Source organism: Lepidochelys kempii, chromosome 24 (assembly GCF_965140265.1).
Source record: "Lepidochelys kempii isolate rLepKem1 chromosome 24, rLepKem1.hap2, whole genome shotgun sequence".
Taxonomy (NCBI): Eukaryota; Metazoa; Chordata; order Testudines; family Cheloniidae; genus Lepidochelys; species Lepidochelys kempii.
The window spans coordinates 6,454,390-6,480,999 of NC_133279.1; the positions used below are offsets into that span (position 1 = coordinate 6,454,390).

A 26,610-nucleotide genomic window follows, 5' to 3' on the forward strand; every position below is an offset into this window, starting at 1 on the left:
CTTTTCATGTGTTGCACAGATGTATAAGCCAGATATGCATTGTGGCAAGACTATTTTTGCTTGATCAGAAATAAAACAGGCCCAATATTGCAAATCATTACTTGCATAGGAATTGCCATACCAGCTCAGATTGATAGTCGCACTAGACTTGTATTCCATCTCTGTCAGTAACCAGTTTCAGATGCTTCAAAGGAAGAAGCAAGAAATTGTTATGGACAGTTACAGAATAACCTTCCTATATGGGAAATTTCTTCCTAACTCCAGTCTGTTAGTGGCTGGCTTATGGCCTGAAAGAGGTTTTATATCTTTTTTAAAAAAAAGTATTGTGTGTAAAATAACTGCGGATATACTCATTATACAAACAAATTTCAATTTTTTAACTCTACTAAGCTCTTGACCCCAGTGATACTATTATTAGTCATGTTTATTACAGCAGAGTCTAGGGACCAGCCAAGAATGGAGTCTCATTGTGTACAAACACAAAGTAATAGATAGTCCCTGCCCTGAAGAGCTCACAAACTAAATAGACAAGACAGACTTGGGGTAGGGGAAAGCAGTGCTTAATTTGTGCCAAGGCTTGCCAGGGCTGAGCCTGCTGGCACCTCTAGGCTTGGCAGTTCATAGCACCTCTGGGCTTGCCATGTCAGTTATGAAAGTAAAAATACTGCTTGAGCCCCGGCACCTCTTTCATTACACATTAAGAACTGAGGGAAAGGATTTAACTTGGAAGCAGTATGAACAATGGGATTGTGGGAAATGTTATGTTAATTAGATGAATTTTTTTTTAAGAGTGGGTATGTTCAATTAATCAAGGATTAGCTAAATGGAAAGACAAGGAAAGAGAGAGGAGTGATGGGAACAGAGCAGATGAGAAGAGAGACAGAAGGAAGAAAAGGAGTACTTGTGGCACCTTAGAGACTAACACATTTATTTGAGCATAAGCTTTCGTGAGCTACAGCTCACTTCATCGAATGCATTCAGTGGAAAATACAGTGGGGAGATTTATATACACAGAGAACATGAAACAATGGGTATTATCATACACACTGTAAGGAGAGTGATCACTTAAGATGAGCTAATACCAGCAGGAGAGCTGGGGGCGGGGAGGGAAGAGAAAACTTTTTGTAGTGATAATCAAGGTGGGCCATTTCCAGCAGCTGACAAGAACGTCTGAGGAACAGTGGTGAGGGGGGGGGGGACGGGAATAAATATGGGGAAATAGTTTTACTTTGTGTAATGACCCATCCACTCCCAGTCTCTAGGAAGGAAGAAGGAGGCAATGCGGGGCAGTTGTTGAGTGAGGCAGACAGCCAATCAACACAGGAGAGAATCTCTTGAGAAATCTTGCAGCCCTGAGTTCCACATGTTAATTATGTCTTGTGTAAGAATGCATTGTCTTTTGTCAAAAGAAAAGGAGTACTTGTGGCACCTTAGAGACTAACCAATTTATTTGAGCATGAGCTTTCGTGAGCTACAGCTCACTTCTCACGAAAGCTCATGCTCAAATAAATTGGTTAGTCTCTAAGGTGCCACAAGTACTCCTTTTCTTTTTGCGAATACAGACTAACACGGCTGTTACTCTGAAACCTGTCTTTTGTCAGTTATATATTTGTTGCATTTCCGTTTCATTTGAATGTTCCCTTGATCTTATACTATGTGAGAGGGTACATGGGAGTGCCTGAATGAGCTTTTCTACCATTTTTTATTTTGTATGTCTCAATCATGTCCTTTCTTATTCTTCTCCTTTCCAAAGCACTTTTTTCAGTCTCTCATATGGAAATATCTAATAATTTGTCATCTGTGTCTGAGCCCTCTCTCTTTCTGACATATCTACTTACAGGACTCTCATGTGTGTGAGAGATTGCAGGATCTGTGGTCAATAGGAAGCCAGAGACCTGTCTAGAGTGAATAGGAACACAGCCATATAAACATGGCCAGTGGGCAATATCCATTTTAAATGTAATGGGACGGAGGTGATTGTTTTAGGGGAGGTGAACCAGTAAGTATGCTTACTCCATAGTCCCCTTTATGTCTTGTTTGTTTCAACTGTCTATAAGACAGACCGTTTCTGGATGCAGCTGAAACTATTCAAGAGTAGATCCAATGGCTAGTATAGTTCCCTTTGCATTCCCGGGAGATATCATCAGCTGATCTAGTGATGTCAGAACGTCAGATAGCACTAAAAGATCTGAAGTGATCAGCCAGTGCTTCATTTTATTGGCACATATTTTATATTTACAATAGAACCCAGTGAATGATAGTGAGGAAATGTGAGAGGAAGAAATACAGAAGATATGAAGAGCTAGTCAACATTTATGCAATTTATACTACTTATGAGGAAACATATCTGTTACATCTGTTTTATATCTTTGTGTTCCTAAATAAATACATAAACTGCACTTAAAAAAAAGGTAGTTGATTCACTGTAGGGGAAGTAATTTACAAGTGTGGCAGTGTTCTTTGTTTTCCTCCTTGAGGAATGTTCTAATTCAAAGCAAAGCTGTTCACATCTGAAATAAAGGGGAAACATAAACAAGTTATAATGGTGACTTTCCATCTATTTTTAATTTACAGTATATAGTGATAAGGGACAAATCTTCAACTGGTGTGAATTGTCTATTGAAGTCAACTGAGCTTGGATTTTATTATGAACAGTTTGCATAAAATTATAGGAGCAAACATCAAACCAGATTTAGTGCAACTGAGCACAGCTCAAAGAATGCAAAGGACAATAAAATTGTTCCAATAAAGAGAAGTCAACATTTTATATAAGAGACCATTTGCTAGGATCTAATGAAGATGTGTTTTTTTGGAGGATGAGATTTACATATCGTCACTGTGTGTTTGAAAGAGCCTTGAATCATGACTGTACTGAAATCTCAGAGACAAATCCTTACCTGCTGTAAATTGTCCATTGAACTTGATCGAGCTATGACAAAAGTTCTGTCCCAAAAGTCAATGGGAATTAGGCTCATAAATCAGATAGGCGGTTTTGAAAATTTTATCTTAAATGACTTGTCCATATCCTACTAAACTGTGACATTGACTATTGCGGCCTGTTCTGTGGTCTTCTGGATGCTTACCATGTCTCTCCTCAGTCCATCCAAAACTCTGCCACCAAATCATCTTTCCCACCTGTCATTTTGATCATCCCCTAATTCATATCCATCCACCAGCTCTACTTTGCTCTACATATCAATTTCAAGGTCCTTACCCTTGCTTTCATCTCCAACCTTGTCTCCCTTTGCATTCCCCCAGTTTTTTCCATTCTGCCATTGAGATCAACCTTGATTCCCCCTTCATTTCTTTCTCCCATGCCCAGCTTTTGTAGCTTCTTTTGCCAGGCCTCCACTCCAACCTCATTTGGGTCCCTTCTAAGAACTCGCTTCTGCCATGTCACTTGTGAAAGCATAGCCAACTACCCCCCATAACTGAAATTAATGGATACACCAAGGTGTTTCCATGTCTTACCAAGTTACTGCATAATCTAATTTTTGTACTCCTTTCCCTTCTTTCTTTCCCCTTTTTTGTCTGACTTTGGCTCTCACTCATGTCCTATCTGGTTTTTACATTGCAAGCTTTATGTAGCAGTGACAGGATCCTTTCTTTTTGCTTTGAAATTCCTAGCACATATTTGGGTGCTCAGAATGAGTTGTAATTTCCACTTGGAGTTATAACACACAGCCTGCTGCTGCCTTGGAAACTAGTGAACTGTTTGCTAGATCAAGAAATCAACAGTGATGACACACAAATACCCAAGTAACAATACAGAACCTCAGTACCTTCTACAAAAGAAGTGTGAATTGCTGTAGCAAAAACCATAGAAGATGGAGAAGGACAAAGAAGGGAAGATGGCCCTGATGTGATGATCCTGCAGACTCTGTCAAATCCTGTAAAGTTAACAAAATCAGTCATTCTGAATACTGTTGCATCAAAGCTAGAGTTAAGGTTCATTACCCCTTGTCGTGTCTATAGGACATAACTGGGGAGAGTGGTTCAGCTAGTTTGGAGACTCATTAGCAGATATTTGTTCACTGTCTTTAAGAGTAGCAAGGCTGCTGAGTCTTGCAGCGGCATTGAGAGGAGATATCAACAGATTAATAGATATATGAAGAGGTGACATATCCTTTTCCTATCCCCCTCCTCTAGAGCCCTTCAGTAATCAAGCACTTGGTTTATGCAGTGTAGTAGTAGCTGTGTAGGTCCCAGGATATTAGAGAGATAAGGTGGGTGAGGTAATATCTTTTATTGGAACAACTTCTGTAAGATTAGGGTGACCAGATGTCCCATTTTTATAGGGACAGTCCTATTTTTTGGGACTTTTTCTTATATAGGTGCCTATTATCTCCCCCCCCCCCATCCCGATTTTTCACAGTTGCTATCTGGTCACCCTATGTAAGATGATCCAATAAAAGATATTACTCACTCACCTTGACTCCCTAATGCACTTGGTTTTACTGACGACACCCTAACCATCAGCCTGTCGCGCGGGCATACTGTAGAACATAAGAACGGCCATACTGGGTCAGACCAAAGGTCCATCTAGCCCAATATCCTGTCTTCCGACAGTGGCCAATGCCAGGGCCCCAGAGGGAATGAACAGAACAGGTAATCATCAAGTGATCCATCCCCTGTCTTCCATTCCCAGCTTCTGGCAAACAGAGACTAAATCCATGTTATCACAAGATAAAACTGAATCCATTCTATGCTAGATATGCAGGAGTGTCTGTGATTTTGGGTGAGTTTGATACTCTTCCATTATACAGTGGAACTAGAATTGTTGCAGTAAATATTTTCCCTGACACTTGCTTTTTCTGCATTAACTGCAAAAATAACCATATCTACAGCATGTTTGTTATGGGTTTCAGTTTGAGTATTTGATGAATATTTTGTGGCCAGATTTATTTAATTTTACATTTCTGAATCAAGAATTTGGTAAGTGTTTTTGTAAATAAACCGCCTGTAATGAGGGCCCTCACCCCTGAAACATCTACTGGTGGCACAGTTCACTGCTGCAGTTATGTCTCTGTCTCAGTTTCCCCCATTGGGCTTTCAATAAGTCCAATGAGGCTTATGTTATTTGAACAGTGCCCCTTCACGGTATGGGTTTAGTTAACCCAAGGGTGGAACATTTACACAAATAGGGCTCCACCCCAGCATCCTAGGTGGAGGGGGAAGAGGCTGAATTAATCTTCATCCATCTCTCCCATTTATGTCCAGATCATTGGCCAGTGGGGTCCTCTTGATCCAAACCCCTCTTCTGGAGTCAGTGTCTCTTGTCATCCAGTGGGGAAGGTTCTCCTCTTGATTCAGGGTCCCCACAGAGGTGATACATGACAACCCTTCCTTGGAGCAGCATATAATTCCTTTTTTCTGGTGCTCCTGCTGCTGTCTGGTGAAGTCTGTCCATTGGGACCAGCTTTTGCTGGAACTTGGCATTCATAGTTCCCTCCAACCTCTCCCACCTAGGAGCATTTTGCCTTGGTGTCCTTTCCCAGTGAGCTCCCTCACTAGCTCCCCCTGAGAAGCCCTCCACATGGGTGCTTTCCTCTTTCTGCCTTCCGGAATGTTCCTTTTCTCAGAAGAACGAGGAGTCCAGTGGCACCTTAAAGACTAACAGATACATTTGGGAATAAGCTTTCATGGATAAAAACCCCACTTCTTCAGATGCATGGAGTGAAAATTACAGATACAAGCATAAATATATATTGGCACATTAAGAGAAGAGAGTTACCTTACAAGTGGAGAACCAGTGCTGGCAAGGCCAATTCAGTCAGGGTCAGTCAGAGAAGACCAATTCATTCCCTTCTCTTCGTGTGCCAGTATATTTATGCCTGTATCTGTAATTTTCACTCCATGAATCGGAAGAAGTGGGTTTTTTACCCACAAAAGCTTATGCCCAAATAAATCTGTTAGTCTTTAAGGTGCCACTGGACTCCTCGTTGTTTTTGTGGATACAGACTAACACGGCTACCCCTCTGATTCTTCTCAGAAGGTGTTCCTTAACTAATTAGCTGCTGGCCAGCAATTTAGGCAATCAGTTGTCCCCAGATGGATTGGGCTTGGTTCATTCTCGTTAGCAGAGCCTGTTGCGGGTAGGCTGAAGGCCTGATTGTTCTCACGGACCAGCTTCTCTGTGGCACCCCCTGTGTATAGATCTGAGTTAAATGTATAATATTAGGGTGATCTTCAAGATGGGACTGAAGGGGTCTTAAGTGATGCAAAGTCTTTATGGTGGCCCTTTGCATACAGGTGAATATCCCTCTCCTTGAATAATATGTTGATGATTTTCTTAGCATATTTTTTTAAATAAATTATCTGACCATTTTTAGAAATCTATCCACTTCATTGCAACAGCCTTTACTGCAAATAATGATTGCATCTTTGTGTTTTGAGGAATAGGAAAGAAACTAACCTACCTTTCCAAATGAAGTTTTGAATTCACTATAATCAGCTGTGAAGAATTCTGGAGAATAATAATCTGTGTAGTTTTCTGAAGGATAATCATCATACGTGTAATTGTCTAAATGACAAAATGGTTTTGGATGAGTCTGGTTGCATCTTGTACAAATATATTTATAATTATTGAAGGTGCCTCTCACATACCCAGAGTATCTATGTTCTATTTAAAATCACACATCAGAACAGATGAACCCCTCTCCCAACCTACTTTGTTCTCTATGCATGTCAAACATTTTGAACATTGGAAAACACAAGAAGTTCCCAAACAAAATTAGCTTTGTTAAGCTGGAGTTAAGGATATGAGCACATACAGAGACAGAAGAGTATAGAGACAGTCTTGGACTTAGATGCTGTGACATTTTCTATTAACACTTTAGACTCACAAAGTTCATCAGAAAATTCAAAACTCATATTTTTCGGTACATGTAAATATTGGTACTTAGCTGTTTATTAGCTCTTTCAGGAACAATTTAAATATAAAGTTAAATATTTTACTTAATATTTTATTTAAATATCAAGGTACAATGTTCATGTTTAACTTGAGGTCTGCACCAATATTTATATTCATAATTGCACAGGGTAATACTTCAGAACACGCAGGGAGATACCAACAGGCCGTCCCGTAAGCGTGATATGCATGTGTTGAATGGGGCTGTGTGGTGACTGCCTTTCATACAAGCTGCTGATTTGCTCTCTGGGCAGTGTGTCCTCATAACCGAATTTCCTCGTGTCCTTAATGTGTGGGTTGCTTGTTGGAGTACTTGAGCAATTGTAAGTGTTACACAACAGAGGGTTTTTCTCCTGGGATATACTGAAACTTGCATGCAACCACAGCCTTCCTGGGGTTGGAGTGTGTTTTAGGATGGGAATATAGAGGAAACAATGTAAAATAAGTCATTCAAGGGTATATGTTTTAATAGCCAAACTTTAATGTTACCCATCAGAGGGACACAATCTGCACCCGTTGCACGTGGTACACATTTGCACATTCAGAAGGTACATTTCTGTGAAAGTAGGATCTGAATGAGCTCTCCCCTGACATCTAGTGATGAACTAGGGAAAAGATCTGAGGAGAAGACTTTGCAGACATACCTCTGCCTAGAGAGAATCAGGAGAAAGACCCACATTGCCAAAGTGATCAATTTTGGCTGTTTTGGGTTAAAATTCACTTTAGTATTGAATACAGGCGTAATGAAATGTTGTTATCCTTATTGTATGAGTAAAGGGCAGCAGGTCTGTACTTAGCATGCCCTGTTTGAGGGGGCTACCCTACATTTAACTTCATTCAGTAAGCAGGGTGTAGTGATGCCAAATCCAAATAAGAATTAGAGGGCATGGGGATGGGTGTTCTTACCTGGTTGTGTGGACCTGTTTAAAGGGTCCTAGAAGCCTTTTGATTCCTCTCTGCTTTCCACCCAGTGTTAAGAGCCAACTAGATTCATTTTTCCTGAGTGACCACTAGAGCAGAACTCATTGTTAATTGATCTGAGGGAGATGAACCTGAGCCCTAGTATGGAGACAGTATTGCGGTGAAAAGACAGTGCAGAAGAGGCAGTCAGCAGAGAGGTTCCTCACTACCCAGTGAAATCACTAAAGAGCTAAAATCACTGAGAACTGGGCTAAATGAAGGAACCTCAGAACAGCGTTGGGGTGAAAGGCGGAGGTGATGACTGTGGCAGAAAACAGCAGCAGAGACAACCAGTGGCAGAGACTGCAAAGACACTGATGATCAGAGGAGCCAGAAAAGGGGCTACAACCTACATATGTGTGTGCCGGGCTCTCTCTTGTCGCAGATGGGGCAGGGGTTGTGGGAGTTTGTGAACCATGCCAGGTACACACCTGTGCTTACAGCTCCGTGGAGGAGCCTCCAACTACTATTTCTGGTGCGCCTTGGAACCAGAGTGGAGTACAGACTAACCCACCTGGGTTCCTCACCCTCCTCAGGTGCAGGTGACTGCAGGTCCCACCACTCAGCATCAGGACAGGACACAAGAGTGAGGAAGTGGATGGTATGAAGCATGAGCACATACAGAGGTTCTCTGGGTGCAGTTTGGAGGTAGACTGGCTAGATATCACGCTGCCGGCTCCTGTGACATATCAGAGTATCTGGGGAGGCTCCTGGAGGAGCTGGGTTAGGGACAGTGGTGTAATGGTAAAAAAATAATTTAAAAAAAATGCATAAACTAATTGGCATAAACTAACGTGGTGCCGGCCGCTTCTGGGAGCGGCGTGGGGCCGGGGCAGGCAAGGAGCCTGCCTTAGCCCCGCTGCGCCATGGGGCTGGCAATCCCGCTGGCCAGATTGAAAGCCCTGACGGGCCAGATCCGGCGCACGGGCCGTAGTTTGCCCTCCCATGGGCTAAACCATAGAAGACATAGCCACAAACAGGCCATCACAGGGCTCAAGAAGAGATTAATAGGGGTTGCTAGAGGCTAAGACCACTGTAACACTGTGACCTGGCACCAGGGGTTCAACAGCAGTGAGCATAGCCACTTACACTCCTTTTCAGTCATATTGTAAAATCTGTGCCTGTTCTCTGAACAGCACAGAAGCTGTGAACAATACATGTCAAAAGAAATTTGAAAACACCGAAAAATATTGTTTTTCTAAAAGAGATGCAAGAAAAAGCTTAAATTCAGGGTAGATCGTCTTGAAATGTTTATGATCTGTTTACATATTTTATACAACTTGATCAAAGTGCAGTATGTTCTCTCACCATAGAAATAAAATGTGTAGTTCCAAAGGAAAAAATTTTCATATGATTTCTGTCCTTCTCCAGCAGCATTTCCTGGTGGGACGGGGGGAAAGCAATACATTAGTGCAATACAAATACAAGTGCAATACATTTCTGGGCAGGAGGGAGGAGAGGGGGGAAGCAATACACTAGTGCAATACAATACAAGTGCAATACATTTCCTGGGGAGGAGTGGGGAAAGCAATACATTAGTGCAAAAAACAATACAAACCTGTCTTCATATATCCTGAGAACTGAGATTCTCATAGGGTCAGACTGTGAATGCCTCACTCCCACTGGTGAACAGCTACTCACATGAATAGTGACATTGATTTATTGGGATTTCTTGTGCCAGTAATTGCTCCCTAGCGGGAGTAAGGGGGTCACAGAATGGCTCATTATTGGCTTTGAGAACCTTGGATGAAAGGCATCATATTACAAAATGACTTAGAATTGTGTGTGAGAACTCATATTTTCCTCTAAAGGTATGTATTTGGAGCTATTGATCCATGCTGGGCAATGATCACATATCCAATGCTAAAGTTTTTTGTACTCTTCTATGGGTCAGTATGTTTAACGTGGATATCAATTTCTCTATGATATGTCTATGAATGTAAAAAAATTCTCCCATTACCTTAGTGTCTAGACACCATAAACTGGATTTTGAATAATATTACTGCTTTCTCTGAAAAAAGATCGAGCCCTCTCTACTTCCTTTATCTCAAGCTTCTTAAAATGAGATTACGCTTCTGATTGGAATAAGCTTTCTAAATGCCTAGCCTTTCTGAAATTGTACAGTTTTAAAGACTCAAGAAAGGGGAAATGTCTAAATATCAGTCAATAAATTTTTTCAAAAGTCTGAGTTTAAACTCCTTTTCAGACTGTAATATTGGAAGACCGTTGGATTTTGGGGAAAGGCCCATTTGTGCAAATAGTTACTCTCATGCATAGGCATGCTCCCATGTATAGATCCCAACTTGGCCTTTTTAATTATCAGTGTTGGGGTGTGGTTCAGTGTCTTTAATCAGTATTTTTTCTTTTCACCCCCAATGGTTGTTCATTGTTCTGTGAGAGAATTATCTATTTACCTACCAGATAAATTGATTTCTGCACGTTTGTAAAGAACTAAGGCATGAGAGTTATTGGTGTTTAGCCAAGCCTCTTGTATCTGTCATGATATTCCTGCTATTTCATTTCATTGTGGTTTAGGTCTAGTGTTCTGTTACTCATTAGGCAAATGCATATGTTATCAGGACAGGAAATAGAAGAACATCACCTTGAGTTTGAGGCCCATATTGGCTTTACCTTTATTACACTATTTGGGATAAGATTATTAATAGCTTACATATTTATTACGTGATTCTGATGAGGGGTGGACTGGGATACCACATTTTGACACCATCACACTTTAGAGGGGTTTGAAATCGATGCTTGAATTTTTTCAATCAGAGTCTATAGAGCAGACTGACCTAGAAGCCCAAATCTAAATAAACCCAGTCTGTAAAGATGCTTGGAAATTGGACCCAAACTCAGATCTAGATTTCTCTGTGAGCCAACTTGTCACCCTGTGTTTCCAAAGCACCCCAGAACTTGGAAGGAAGCTTGGAATCCCCAAAACTGAACCTGCATCTGAATTGTCTAGCTTGCACCCATCTCCAATTCAAATGTAAATAAAGCCCTAAATAATTGTTCAGTCTTTAAAAATGTGCTGTCCTTTTTTGCTTTTATAAACTTTAACCTCTGCCCCTAGTTACAAATTCTTCCATGTCTTAAACTTGCTTTAGCAGCCTCTCTTCAAAAGCATTGTTCCAATCCAATCAATTCCTTTAAAAACATTATATTGGAACTATGGATATCATCTAGTATTGTTTGTGCCACATTTAAATTAAGTGTATTTGTTATTTATTAATTGGCTGTTGAAGGGTAAGGAAGGAAGTGAGAAAAGAACCTGTAATTTCCATCTGGAAATCCCCAGCAAGTGGTGATCTGACATCAGTGCTTATAACAGCTTATTTGGCATTTTCTCCATCAGAGTCAAAAGTAAATAAATTTAAAAACAGGAAGTTGAAAGTATGCAATTAAAGCTAAAGCTAAAAGAAAAAAGCAAATTACATTTAAGACCTTTTTCATTTTTGTGTGTGTATCAAATACAATTAAAAACATGCCAAAAGCGACTGAATTGTATAGGTGAAGCAAAGTTAGTTTAATATTTTGTGTTGTAGAAAAAAAAACACTGAAAATGATAAGATGTTTCGATAGCATATATCCATAAGGATCATAAAATGCCTAATGGAGCTCACCAACAGACTTTTATACAAACCTATTAATAGTTGTGCCCATCATTGAAAAGCAAAAACCTCTGGGGTGAAATGTGACAGGTGTTTAACAGCAATGCCATCAAACAGATGAGGAAGAAAAGAATGCTTTTCCTATTAGAGGCTGCTGGGAATTTAGGAAGACAGAATGTAATTATGTAAGTTGGAGTTTGGCCAGAACCCCTGGGTTAACAACAACCCCACTCTTACAAAAAGGTTTCACAAGATCTTTAGTGAATCAAGTTTACAGGACATTGGCTTTACATCTAATTTGAAAGGTGGCAGGTCCTGCAGCACAATGCCATCTGTCGCCAACATCGGGCTTTGGTACTGTGCTGATCTAAAAGGGGAACTGATGCCTCCTTACTTTCTGAAACTGCTTCTGACACTTCAGAAAATGTAGCTTGAAGGACTCCCATCAAGAATTGCTCCAGCCAGCCTGACCCTGCTTAAAATGAGCAATCTACGGGATCGTAGCACATGGCAGTTTGACGGCTGCAGTAGATTTTTCCACTTACTAAATTTCCTATCAGTTTTGAAAGGCTTTATTTCATTTCACATTCAGGTAACAGAGGAGAGTAGTGCCTCCCAAACAGCATCTATTGTGCTTCACCCTTCAGAAGCAAAGCATTAGCCGGAAGGTCTTCCCCTACACCTGTGCGTCAGAGCACCCTTCTGAAGACACTGCATGTGTCTTTTGGGGCACCTAGTAAGAACACTTGCATCACGCCTGTGCTAACCTTACTCTGGTTTTAAGATCCAAATTGTCCCCCTTGCTTTTAAAATACTCCATAAAAATAATTCCAGTCCCTCTTACATACCTTGTCGCTCCCTGTTGTCCTCCTTGCTCATATAAAAATGGTCTCCTTATTGCCTCTCCTCACGATGGTGCAAGAGCCACCTTCTCCGGATCATAAGAATTTCTGCATCTCTTCCTCAGCCACCCTACATCTTGCTTCAGATACTCACTGAAAACTCTCATCTTCCTTTCTTGTGCCTCTTCATGTCTGTCTCCGCTATTATTTAACTATATTATATGCAGCTATTCTGTAAAGTATTTTAGGATACAATTTTACATGGAAAGGATGGTATAATATAAAACTGTACCCTGTAAGCTTTACTTCTATTGCACTTTACTCAGGTGGTTTTTGATCCCTCTCTTTCACTTATTTATTCACTGTTCCCTCTCTTCTTCATTTGTTATGCTAATCACATGGCCAAATCAAAATAAGAGTCCAAACAAATGATTACTAACTGCTAAAGAAGCAACTTTCCTTTATAAGCACATGGTAGGTACAATTTCTTGATCAGTACAATTAACAGCATCACTTAATTAACTGCAATCCACAGAAAAGTTAAAGTAAAATATTTACCCAGTAAAGTCTGGAAAACAAAGGCTGCTGTTAGTAAAAAGCCCATTCTGTCACAGCTGGTTCAGCCTACTGCCTGCTTCTTAGCCTTGTCCTATTTTGTAATTTTTGAGGAACCAACGCAGTTGTTTGGTGTATAAAAGGAAATGACATTGCTCTAAGGGTTGAAACAAATGACTCCCTCATGGTTTATGAGAAAAGGCAGGACAGTTTTGCCAAACATTTCCCCCCCCCCCCCCCCCCCAGAGGATTGCCTATATATACCGTACACAGTACCGCAAACTGAGCTGCAGCTCTTCGTGTAAAAATGCGTTAACTACAAGTGGAAACAGAGGGAAAATCCAGTGAATAGTGCCGGGAAAGGCACTGCTGGAAGTTTTTAATTTTGGGAGAAGGTTTCCTATTGAAGACAGGCATTGATTGCCAACTTCCTGACCTTTAACAACAATGCCAACTTTGTTTGCCAAGAGACAAATTGTTAAAGGTCAGGAAGTCAGCTAGCAAAAGTGAAAAAGTGATGAAAAGAACAGTAATTTTAAACAAGAAAGAAGATGTGAAAAGTCTTCTTTAGGAGATGTTTTACTTTCAGAACGTTTGAGAGAAGGCAACCACAAGGGGAAGAAACTGGAGAAAATACCCCTTCTACAACTCTGGGAACCACTTATTCATAATAAGACAAAGTCCACTTTTATGCATCCGATGAAGTGAGCTGTAGTTCACGAAAGCTTATGCTCAAATAAATTGGTTAGTCTCTAAGGTGCCACAAGTACTCCTTTTCTTTTTGCGAATACAGACTAACATGGCTGCTACTCTGAAAAAGGTAACTTACAGTTTAGTAAGCAGTCCTACAACAGATTCTCCAACGTCTACATTTCTTGATCTTCACCAGTGACCTTGACTTTTTCCTTCAAATACATTTTTAAGCATGTTGGGATATGTAGGGGTTAAGCATATACCTGGGAAACTGCTGGTATGCAGACATGGTTTTAGGGAGTAGAGGCATGGACAAGCACCGCTTCTGCACTTGGTAGACAAAGTACAGGCACCTTTCTGTGCTTGATAGATAACGTGCTACCCCTTTCCCTTCCCTTCTGCTTGTTAAGGACTGATAAGCGCTGCAGCTGCATAAGAAATGTGCGGGAAATGTGTGTAAAGCAGTGTTATCTCCCCCTGCCTTCTTTTCCCAGCTACATAAACAATCTCGGAGTCATGGCCCCTTCCTCCCTTCTCTGCAAACTGCTGATTAAGGGAATTCCTGGCTGCAATTATTGCAAAGAAATATATCTTCAAGGTAAAAATGTCTGTAGAATATGCTTAATGCTGTAAACAGTAAACAGGGGCGGGGATAATTATATTCAGTATATAGTCATTAATATTCATTGTGTGGGCGTTCATATTACTCAATAAGAGTTTTGGGGGTGTTGTAGTAAATGTAGTATTTACATATTAACTTAGATAAAAAGAGTGTGCTGTAACTAATTCAGTGCTTACTCGACAATTGGGTCGAGGGGAACAAGTACCACAATAAAGAAGCCCGTCTACTCCATCCGCCTCTGGGTAAGCCTGCTCATTCTCTAACAAAGCACACCCTGGAGAAACAAGTATGAATGCAGTCCCTGCCATAAAGAGCATAAATTTTATGCCACATAAGAAGTCAGAGGCACAAACAGACAAAAAAGGGGGTGGAAGGAGAGAGAAAGGACAAGGGGTTTGTGGATGAGTTCATGAGATTGCCGAGGTCTGTCAGGTGTGGACCTGTCTCCAGAGCTGTGTTCCAACTTCTGGGTTTTGTTTTTGGTTTCTCACATTTCCTGTTCCCTCATGAGAAATGGAAATGAATTGTGAGGAGTGGTCTGACCAAGGCGAAGGAGATAAGAGAAACAGCTGTGCAGAGGTCATTCCATGCATAGGAGGCTGCAGGGAAGAAGGCTCTGAGATGTGCATAAGAGAGGACAAAATGAGTATTGAGGCTGGTGGAGTAAGAGGGCGGGTGTCAGTATTTCCTCTAATTTTGTTATGTGCACCAATATGAAGGTGATGTGTGCCATGGCAGGTCCATGCTGGGAGAGAGGCATCTCTCCCTGCCACAGCTCTGAGCCCCTGCACGGGGCTTAATAGGCAGCTGCACGGCCAGGCAGCTTAGAGGGAATTTAGGTGTGTGTGTGGATGTAGAATGAGGAATGCAAAAAGAAACAATGTCAGAGATGTCAGAAGGGTGCTGCGTGATGTTTTTCTCCTCCTTTTGCTGTTGCCATCAGTTAAGGGCTGGGGCTAGAAAAGCTAGACTTTTAAACTAATAATTACCATATGCATAGAACCTTGCACAATCCAAATGGATCCCAAAGCATTCTACAAACTTCAGCTCAGACACAGTTCACACAGGCATAACTTCATCCGCCATTAGTGTAGAATGATAGCAGTTTAACAGTCTGCCACAACATGAAACTACTGTTAAGGAGAGGACGTGAATACTCACTGAACCGTAAATCAATAAAATAATCAGAAGCAAAAAAACTCCCCCTACCCCTACCAGAGTTTTGACCCTGTAAAGGGAGAAGTGCCAGTAACTCCAGGAAGACCACTTGGGAATTTGCTATCGCTGTTGATTTTTATGTGGAAGATGCTTAGGTGGTACAGTGATGGATAGCAGTTTAAAAATCTGATATAGATAGAATGGGATCCTGCTATATGCAGTTGAACTGTAAAGGGAGGGGTGATCTAGGTAGGCGGAACTCAATGTTTCCTTATTGGAATTAGGCCAGCATAACAAGGTTAAGACACCATGTTTTGCAAGGAATTCTATGGTATCCTTAAGGACCACAAGGGGCTCAGGACCTTAATTTTACATGTCTAAAAGAGAGTACCTCCAGCAGCACAGTGCCTCCTTACAAGTCTGAATCAGGGAAGAGTGTCACTTACTGAGTCAGCAGGGCCACTTCTTCCATCAGCCTTTGTTTTCCTTGGAGGTCCTCCATTCAAGTACCCTGCTTTGCTTGCGACCTCTGAGAGAATTACAGCATGTGGCTGCAGATTTAATAGAATCATAGAATCATAGAATATCAGGGTTGGAAGGGACCCCAGAAGGTCATCTAGTCCAACCCCCTGCTCAAAGCAGGACCAATTCCCAGTTAAATCATCCCAGCCAGGGCTTTGTCAAGCCTGACCTTAAAAACCTCTAAGGAAGGAGATTCTACCACCTCCCTAGGTAACGCATTCCAGTGTTTCACCACCCTCTTAGTGAAAAAGTTTTTCCTAATATCCAATCTAAACCTCCCCCACTGCAACTTGAGACCATTACTCCTCGTTCTGTCATCTGCTACCATTGAGAACAGTCTAGAGCCATCCTCTTTGGAACCCCCTTTCAGGTAGTTGAAAGCAGCTATCAAATCCCCCCTCATTCTTCTCTTCTGCAGGCTAAACAATCCCAGCTCCCTCAGCCTCTCCTCATAACTCATGTGTTCCAGTCCCCTAATCATTTTTGTTGCCCTTCGCTGGACTCTCTCCAATTTATCCACATCCTTCTTGAAGTGTGGGGCCCAAAACTGGACACAGTACTCCAGATGAGGCCTCACCAATGTCGAATAGAGGGGAACGATCACGTCCCTCGATCTGCTCGCTATGCCCCTACTTATACATCCCAAAATGCCATTGGCCTTCTTGGCAACAAGGGCACACTGCTGACTCATATCCAGCTTCTCGTCCACTGTCACCCCTAGGTCCTTTTCTGCAGAACTGCTGCCTAGCCATTCGGTCCCTAGTCTGTAGCTGTGCATTGGGTTCTTCCGTCCTAAGTGCAGGACCCTGCACTTATCCTTATTGAACCTCATCAGATTCCTTTTGGCCCAATCTTCCAATTGGTCTAGGTCCTTCTGTATCCTATCCCTCCCCTCCAGCGTATCTACCACTCCTCCCAGTTTAGTATCATCCGCAAATTTGCTGAGAGTGCAATCCACACCATCCTCCAGATCATTTATGAAGATATTGAATAAAACCGGCCCCAGGACCGACCCCTGGGGCACTCCACTTGATACCGGATGCCAACTAGACATGGAGCCATTGATCACTACCCGTTGAGCCCGACAATTTAGCCAGCTTTCTACCCACCTTATGGTGCATTCATCCAGCCCATACTTCCTTAACTTGCTGACAAGAATACTATGGGAGACCGTGTCAAAAGCTTTGCTAAAGTCAAGAAACAATACATCCACTGCTTTCCCTTCATCCACAGAACCAGTAATCTCATCATAAAAGGCGATTAGATTAGTCAGGCATAACCTTCCCTTGGTGAATCCATGCTGGCTGTTCCTGATCACTTTCCTCTCATGCAAGTGCTTCAGGATTGATTCTTTGAGGACCTGCTCCATGATTTTTCCAGGGACTGAGATAATATGTTACTTCTGGTTTCATTTTAAAAGACTTCTGGAATTCAAACCCGCTTTTTAAGGTCAGGCTTGACAAAGCCCTGGCTGGGATGATTTAATTGGGGATTGGTCCTGCTTTGAGCAGGGGGTTGGACTAGATGACCTCCTGAGGTCCCTTCCAACCCTGATATTCTATGATTCTATGATTCTGTTTCCTTGGGTTTAGTTTCTTGGCTTTGTGTAGGGCTTGTCTAAAACTATGGGTGCTATAGTAGCACAGCTCCACAGTGCTGTAGCTATGCCACTGTAGAGCTGTGTGACGTTCCCCTGGTGTTATCCGGACTGGTGATCTGCTAGGTCACTCCAGTCCTTGACTCTGGGAGTCAGCCTTACCCTGTTCTGCTGTGAGAACCCCCATTCCTGGGCACAGCCTCTGGCATGTAAGCTGCTCCTTGGTTCATGTAACCAAATGACACTGACCAATATCTCCGGTCCCAGACACAGCCCTAGGAATCTTCATCTTGCAGTGTCCAGTTATGCCCGCTGGACGCTGCAAGCTTATATGAGTTCATCAATTTAACAAAGAAATTGATATGTACCAGGCTTTGTTATCCCAAGGCAAGACTGACACGCTTCAAACCAAACGCACTGCTTCAGGTAGAATAAACAAACAGATTTATTAACTACAAAGATAGATTTTAAATGATTGTAAGTAATAGGCAAAAAGATTTGGTCAAATGAAATAAAAGCAAAATGCAGTCTAAGCTGATCTTAACACTTTCGGTGCCCTTACAAACTTATATGCTTCTCACCACAGGCTGGTTGGTGGACCTTCAGCCAGGTTCTCCTGTTTGATCAGCGCTTCAGTCGCTTGGTGGTGATATCTGTAGATGTAGGTGGAAAAGAGAGGAAGAGCATGGCAAACGTCTCTCCCTTTTATCATATTCTTTCTTCCCTTTTGACTTTGCCCCCCCCCACTTCAGAGTCAGGTGAGCATTACCTCATCATAGTTCCAAACTGTTCTTTCTCATTTAAAATTGTTGTTCTTTTCATAACTTTAAAACTTTTTAAACAAGAAAGAAGATGCAAAAAGTCTTCTTTAGGAGACTAAAGGATCTAGGTCTTCTCCATCTCTGATCCCTGCAATTCCTTTTCAGAATCTGCTGTGGATTTTCTCCATTGATGGTTTTCACTGTAGATTTTATTTTGTGAGTGTTTCTTGAGCTACGTGCCAGAGAGAGAAACAGTAAAGAGACCCTCTGTCAGGAACTGACTGTACTAGGCTTCATTGTATAATGAGGAAGTTGCATGTTTTGTCTCAGTATTTAGCTAGAGCAGAAGACACCTGCTAGGTGGGGAAATAGTCTTTTCCAGGAATAGAAGCAAGCCAAAAAATTCACTCAATCTGAGAATGAAGTTTATACCATTTTCATCCCAGTCAGACAAATTCGTTAGGCCTGATGCTAAGTTACACTAAGGCCAGGTCTACGGTAAAAAGTTAGGTTGACCCAACTATGTTGCTCAGAGGTGTGAAAAATACACACCGCTGAGCGATGTAGTTAAGTTGAGCTGACCCTCGGTGTGGACAGTGCTAAGTAGAGGGAAGAGCTCTTCGGTTGACCTAGTTACCGCCTCTCATGGAGATGGATTAACTACAGCGAGGGGAGAACCCTTCCCATCACTGTAGTGAATGTCTACAAGACTCTTTATATCACTTTGGCTTGAAATGGGTGGAGACAGCACCCCCTGGCAATTCCTACTCCACCGGTGGCTTCCCTGGCTGGTGTTGAGCTGTTGTAATGGTTCTGCGCTGATACTGCTCCTGGACCTTGCTATAGGGAGCAGATAAGGGGTGTGTATAGAGCATACTGCATTATAGGTATTCTCTCCTTCCCAGGACCCATAGGAGGCCATGGGAACCAAGTATAAGTTAGAGCAGCCTCAGGACTGCTCTAACTCATACAAGGGGTTTGGCAGTTGTCTGGTCAGCCCCAGAGTACAGGGGCACTTTTGCCTCCCCACCATGCCTACTCCAAGTGCAGAAACAGAGTAATTGAAAATCAGGTCCACTCTTTGCATTTGTAATTTTCCATAAAATCATAGTGTTCTTGAAGGTTTGTTGTTTTTTTCTTGACTCAGTCTTTGTTAACGTTGTTTCACAGTTCAAGCTGGAGAAAATGGCTCAGACCGGCAGGTAAAATGAATCTCTTGCACAAATGGACCAACCAAAATGTTTTCACTCTCCACCTTCCAGATACTAGATGACCTCCTGAGGTCCCTTCCAACCCTGATATTCTATTATTCTATTATTCTATCCCTGGCATATCTTCATGTGAGCCAGTGGTCCAGTACTTAGAACATGCATCAGTAATCTTAGCTTATATCCTTATCCCTGTTGCTGACCTTATCCCTGACTGAATATAGGACCTTGGGAAAATCACCAACTCTCATTGGCTCAGTTTACCTATCAGTGAAATGGAGATCCTAATACCTCAATTCACAGGGTCTTTGAGGCTTTAATCTTTAATATCAATAAAAGACCTTTAAGATTTCCAATTAAAAGGTGCTAGAAGTGCTAGGTCATCCAGATGGGTGAGACACATGGGAAAAATGTTTAAAAATTGTATCCTTCTAATATTTTATTCATCATTATCAATTTACCTGGTGTGTTTATGCTTCATGCCCACTTTGACACTGTATGGAGTCTGGGGAACACTTTAGGATATTATGAATACTGATATTGTAAAATTGTAATTAGTTATCTTACACAGCGTATCTGGCATATCTGTGAAACTGTTATAATTTGCCAAATATGATAATCTTGTTTATATGTTTGTATCACCTTTGTATTGTGAGTTATAGGTATGTATGTATGTCTGTATTACAAAACTTGTGCTATGCTTCTGGGTGACACCCCCAGACAGTTTGGCATCAGCATTGCCTAGCCTGCTTGATGTCCCATTAAGGACCATCAGCTATACATTGAGAGAAGGCAAGGTGTACACCTCATGACTCAGCAAGTCATGCATGGGCATGCTTATGGACAGAAAAAGCTTCCAAGCCATGTGCTGGGCAGCTTGTGTTTGAAACAAAGGAAGCACAAGCCGCAAGGCAAAAAAATATAAAAGGCAGCTGCATCTTCACCATTTTGTCTTCATTCCTGCTTCTTACCCTGGGAGGAACTTTGCTACAAACTGAAGCTCTGAAAGGACTGAATGATCCATCCAAGCTGTGGATGTATTCCAGAGGGACTTTCAAGCCAGCAAACTCACCAATACGGCTAGGAACCTGATATATGGACTTTGAAGTCTTTGTATGTATATGACTGTTTTACCATTTAGCATCTCTCTTCTTGTTCTTTCTTTATAATAAACCTTTAGTTTTAGACAATAAAGGATTGGCTGGCAGCATGGTATTTTGGGTAAGATCCAAACCTGTACTGACCTGATGACATGGCTGACCCTTTGGGGTCAGAAGAACATTTTGTATATGTGATCAGAGTTTAAAATAACTTCTCACTCTACAGGACCTAGGTGCTGATTGGGAACCAGAGAACTGGAATGCAATAAAGAGGGCTGTGTGATTTCTTTTTTTGCTTGATAACCAGTGTGGGGGATCAGAAGCGCAGTTTGTGACTGGTTGGGGTGTTTAACTTCAGTGTCACCCACCAGTCTTGAGAGTATCTACTCTCCATTTTGCAGCCTGCCCTGACCTTGACATTTCCAGTAAGGGCTGCCCCAGGCAACACGGTCACACCCACTATTCTTACTACAGCATGTCCCATTAGTATTTTATGGTTTTACAAGTTACTCTGAAGCCAAGAACGAGCAGGGCTTCGTTTTCTGAACCTCTCCAGGACCGGTCTTGCTTCAATTATAAAGCACAACCCGATGAAGCCGCAAAGATTTTGTTCATGAGACCCAAATGCCATTTTTAAAGTATATGTAAACTTTATATGAAGTCTGATGTGACTCAACCACACGTTGTTCTTACTACACAAAGTTCCAATGGAGAGACCATGGTATGGGCATCAAAGACATGTGGAGGACCCTTCGGCTCATTAGATAAGAATCAATCACTGTTCTTGAGAACAAAGGGGGTAGGCAGAGCAGCTAAGGAACCATGATTAGTGAGTGCTTGATTCGCCAGTGGTGGTAGGTTTAATTTTAGGCTGATGATGTGAGGAGATGGATGTGTAGATGATGTTGTCGAGCACCCTTTGCTTTAGGAAGCTGAACGTCATATCCCAGCTTTAATAGAGGGAAACAAAACTTAAAGGAAAGGAGTACTTGTGGCACCTTAGAGACTAGCCAATTTATTTGAGCATAAGCTTTCGTGAGCTACAGCTCAAAGGGAAATTGAAGATTGGATGGATGAGTAAATGAGACTATTCTAAATTAACAATGAATCAAGCCTAAGTGGATTACATTACAACATTCCTAAGGAAGTAGCTGAGGAAAGACATTGTTTGGTGATTTAGATAATAATAGGGGACAAGAGGTGGGCTTTGTTAGTTACCACAGTATAATGTTGTGTGTAGGAAGGAAGCCTGAAGAATTTCCCCCATCTGAACTATCTTTCTCTGTTTCTGAAACTAGACTTCCGCTTCTCGTTAGCTTGCTTCTCTCAAAACTGTTGTGTTATTGTTTCCTAAGGGTGAGGCAGATCATTGAAATGCAGTTTGATGGTCTTTCCAGAGGCGTCTTTAAAAACCAAGATCCTGTATGCCTCAAACTGCAGGAAATTGTGGTACTTTCCATAAGAATAGGGGTTTACCACAGTGTCTGATTAAAGTTTTGCTTTCCTTAACTCTTTTGTAACAAGTACTTGCTTGGATGCTGTGTCCTCCATCCAGATGAGGCTGTATTTCAGTAGTACTATGTGTGCAAATCTGCATGAAATGATTAGATTCTTTGGGATGAAAGGTGCTATTTTTTACTAATTATAAAAATAACTTTCCAACTCAGAAATGTCATTTTCTATCATCTCACCTATATATTGTGACAAAGTTCCTCTTCTACCTTGGTGGGTCTTGCACTTATTGGCGGATTGGCTCACCTCGGAGCTTCACGGCAGCCCTCAGTTTGGCCGTTTTCATGAATCCACAGTCCAGGTCAGCTCCTCCTGTGTCTGATCAGGAGTTGGGAGGTTTGGGGGGAACCTGGGCCCGCCCTCTACTCTGGGTTCCAGCCCAGGGCCCTGTGGAATGCAGCTGTGTAGAGTGCCTTCTGGAACAGCTGTGTGACAGCTACAACTCCCTGGGCTACTTCCCCATGGCCTCCTCCTAACACCTTTATTCTCACCATAGGACCTTCCTCCTGGTCTCTGATAATGCTTGTACTCCTCAGTCCTCCAACAGTACACATTCTCACTCTCAGCTCCTAGTGCCTCTTGCTCCCAGCTCCTCACACACGCACCACGAACTGAAGTGAGCTCCTTTTTAAACCTAGGTGCCCTGATTAGCCTGCCTTAATTGATTCTAGCAGCTTCTTGATTGGCTGCAGGTGTTCTAATCAGCCTCTGTCTTAATTGTTTCCAGAAAGTTCCTGATTGTTCTGGAACCTTCCCTGTTACCTTACCCAGAGAAAAGGGACCTACTTAACCTGGGGCTAATATATCTGCCTTCTATCACTCTCCTGTAGCCATCTGACATCTTGTCACAATATGTATGGCTGCCATTGTCATTTTCAAACTAGGACTACAACATGCTGTTTACCTTGGGCCCACAATTTCAAGAGCTTTGTTCAGCTTTTCCAAATTTTTCTGTATTTTTCCACCAGCTCTACCTCTGAGTTGTTACTGGCAGCTTCCTGTCCCAATGCCATTTTGGAGCCTGCTAGCGAATGGATACTGCAACTTCCCTACTGCACACATAACTCAACCTCTCCTTCATATGGGCCTGACCAGGTGGCCAGACTAGTGTCATTTCCAGACCTGTTTGGAACAGTTGGAGGATAGATTGCTCTCTGGCTAGGAGGGGTGTGATTCTCTTCCCTATGGCAGAGACTTTTTTCTTCTTTCTGTAATGCTGAGCATCCTTCTGTCTATTCTCACTTAGGAGGCAACTACCACAATGTTCTGATACAGCCAAAATGAGAGGATTCATGGCCAAATCACTAAGACAGGTGTGACACTTCTATTTGTCACATCCATGTCCAGGAGAGTATTTAAAAACTGCACCTTCAGACCACTTCTCTCACTCCCTAACCCCCTCCCTTCCCCCCCATTTGTTCCATTCAGTTATCCAGAATTGCCACACTCTTGTGTGGGGGTGAAGGGGTGTGGATCCTCCTTCGTAACAATGTGCCTGCAGGGCACCTAAACAAATTACAGATTTTCTCCCCCACTGGCAGCAGGGGCGGGGGTGGATATTGGGCTGACCAATGAGTTGCAGAGTTTACTGGAACCAGCTACCCCATGTAGTTGATTGTTTTGCTAGTGTTCTCTATTTTTGTCCTCTTTCAGCAAAAATTGGTGACCTTAACTTTCAGGTCAAAGGCACATTCTGGGTTTCCCCTAGAGAGGCTGAGGCAAATAAAGTGGTGTTTACCAGAGAAGGAAATGTTACCAGGGCAAAAGAGAATTCCTAGCTGTTCTATAGGACTAGAGCCTGGGGTTCCACAAAATAGACCTTGCCCCACATCAACAGTTCTAGGGAATACAAAGAAACTCCACCATAAATGGAAGCCAGAATTTTTCTTTCACTACCCACAATTTACTGCAGGAACAGTGTAGCATCTACTGTGCAAGTACAGAGACCTTTCTTTAGTCCACCAGCTATATTCAACTGCCTGTTGTGTGGAGGTGAGTATCCTTGTGATGATATATATAGCTTATGAATTCTGATTGTGTTATGAAGTTATTGTGGAATTGTTTATTAGGGACTGTCTGTATGAGGAATTCACCATTTACTGATGGGGGATGTAGCACGTCTCTGCCAGACCAGGGACAATAGATGATTGTTAACCCTTAATGGTCACCTGTTCAGGATATCTTTGGACAATGGGTTGGCTGAAGATGGGAGAAGCTCATTCCTCCAACATCTCTGCAGGGTGAGGGAATGGAAAGCTCCAACCAGCAGAATAAAGAAGCCAGGTGTTGGGAGTGGGGCATATAAACCTGAGGGACTCACAGGAAGCTTTGGACAGGAGCATGCTTTTATAGCAGGGTTGGCTGTTAAATGCAGGACTAGCCAAAGTTAGAGAAAGCTAGCTGACCTAGAGAGGGGAAGAGGGTCCAAGTTTCTGAAGAGAAGCCATGAGCTGCACGAGAAGGATCCTGGACACCCCAGAGGATTCTGCCCACGCCCAAAGAACTCTCCAGAGTGGTGAGGAAACAGGCAGGGCAATGCATATAGGTGTGTTTATTATTTTGTCTAGATCTGTGTCTCTCTTGTGCTAAGTAAAGAGCAATTGTGTTTAGAATCCTGTGCAAAGTCTGTGTGTCTGTTTGCTTTCACTGTCATAAGCCCCCGAAATAAGTCCAGAGTACCCACAAGGTGGAATTCTGGGAAGAGGTGTGTGTTAGTCCCAGGGGGCAAACAGTTAGACTGCCGGGTCTCAGCTACCAGAAGGGGGTGCTAGACAGACTGTCTGTGCTCCCAATGTGTGCCTGGACTTGTTCAGACTCAGGAGACTTGAAGAGCACACGTGGCCCATTGAGATGGGTCCGAAACACAAGAGCCTGGTGAGCATCCAGCCAATGGGAACTCTACCAGGTTGCATATAAGTGACCATCGTAACTTATCCAAACTGGATAAAGGATAACAAAAGACCAGCTTTGCCTGTAATATAAAGTTGTTGATAAAAGTAAGAAAAAGCTGGAGACAGAAAGACGGGTGTAAACAGGATGAGCCTGCGTCTCATTTACACCAAGGCCCCTTTATACTATTCAGGCATAAAATACATTTACATCCCCTTTAAGGCCTCCTTACGCTGCCAGCGGGGAGCAAAGGGACCTTGGTGTAAATGAGAAGCAAACTCGAAGGAGAGACAGCAAGGTTACTGGTAAGGTTACATGTTGACATAACAATGAGAAGAAATGGGAGGAAATAGTCATAATCAAACTCACCAGAAATGTGTTTTCATTGACTAATTTTGATGGGACGAGGTTGACAGACTCCTCTGGATGATGCTTATCTGGGGGTCACCAAAACAGCCAGCTGGATAGCTACCTATTTTGTTTTCCACTGCCCCTACCATCTGCTGAGGCCCTGGAATCCATTATCACACCCTTAGGCCTTCATTATGCTAATACCAAAAGTTGTCCTGATGAGACCGAGTCAAGAGACAGGGAACCAGATGATATCCCCTGTGACAATCACCACCTCCATTTGCTTTGACTAATTCCTGAACACCTCGGATGTGAACCTGAATTCCTTGCTATTATTCCCACCTTGGTGTGCACCATTGATCACATTGCTAAATTATAAACGGAAATGCAAAAAAGTCTGAGGTGATAGCTGCCTTTCTACATACTGAAAAGGCCTGTGACAAGATATGGAGGGAAAGCTTATTGTACAAAGTAGGTGCAGTAGGGATGAGGGAAATAAGGTATGAGTGGATTAGACAATTTTTGAATAAAAAGCGTGTGTAGGTCAGAGTTGGGAAAGTTGTATTGAATACATACATTATTAAAAATGGTGCACCACAGGGAAGTGTTATCAGCCCAACATTATTTAATATTATGATAAATGATCTCTCAAAACAAAGAAATGCCAGGTAGGTGTCACTTTGTTTGCAGATGATTGTGCTCTGTGTGTGAGGAGCAGAAATATTGTGGTGGCATAAAAGAGAATCAGCAAAGCATCATGAGAGACCTCAGACTGAGGAAATGCCTGGGGTTTCAAGTTCTCCATTGCTAAAACCAGAGGACTGATCTTTACGACGAGGAAAGTTACAAAGGAAGGTAAACTCTGTGTAAATGGAAAACAAATAGATAAATCAAATTCTGAGGGGTAGTATATGATACTAAACTACTTTGGAAAGACCATATAAACAATGTTAAAGATAAATGTACAGGAAGGATTAACCTGCTTAAAAGTCTTGTTGGGATTAATTAGGAGGCAGATAAGAAAGCAGAGCTGATGGTATACAGACCCTTAATAGACCAGTTATTGACTATGGCTGCTAAGCTTTCGGGTCAGCATCAAAATCAGAACTTAAAAAATTAGATTTAATATAAGCCCGGGCACTATAAATTGCGTGCAGTGCATTTATTACAATACTTATATGCTCACTACAGATAGTTTCTAGTAAAATGCCAGTTACACTATGAATAAAACTACTAAGCTAAAGTTAATAGGAACCACAGTGATGAAAGCACCAAACAAATATATGAGGATCGTTGATAATTTGATAGGCAAACTA

At 42.1% G+C, this 26,610-nt stretch overlaps 1 long non-coding RNA gene across 1 annotated transcript; it reads left to right on the forward strand.

Moving 5' to 3' along the window:
* Positions 1 to 14,366: 14,366 nt before the first annotated feature.
* Positions 14,367 to 21,602, forward strand: LOC140902729 (uncharacterized). Its single transcript, XR_012156107.1, has 3 exons — positions 14,367 to 14,438; positions 18,060 to 18,231; positions 19,405 to 21,602. It is a non-coding gene; the product is annotated as an uncharacterized lncRNA (long non-coding RNA).
* Positions 21,603 to 26,610: the final 5,008 nt, after the last annotated feature.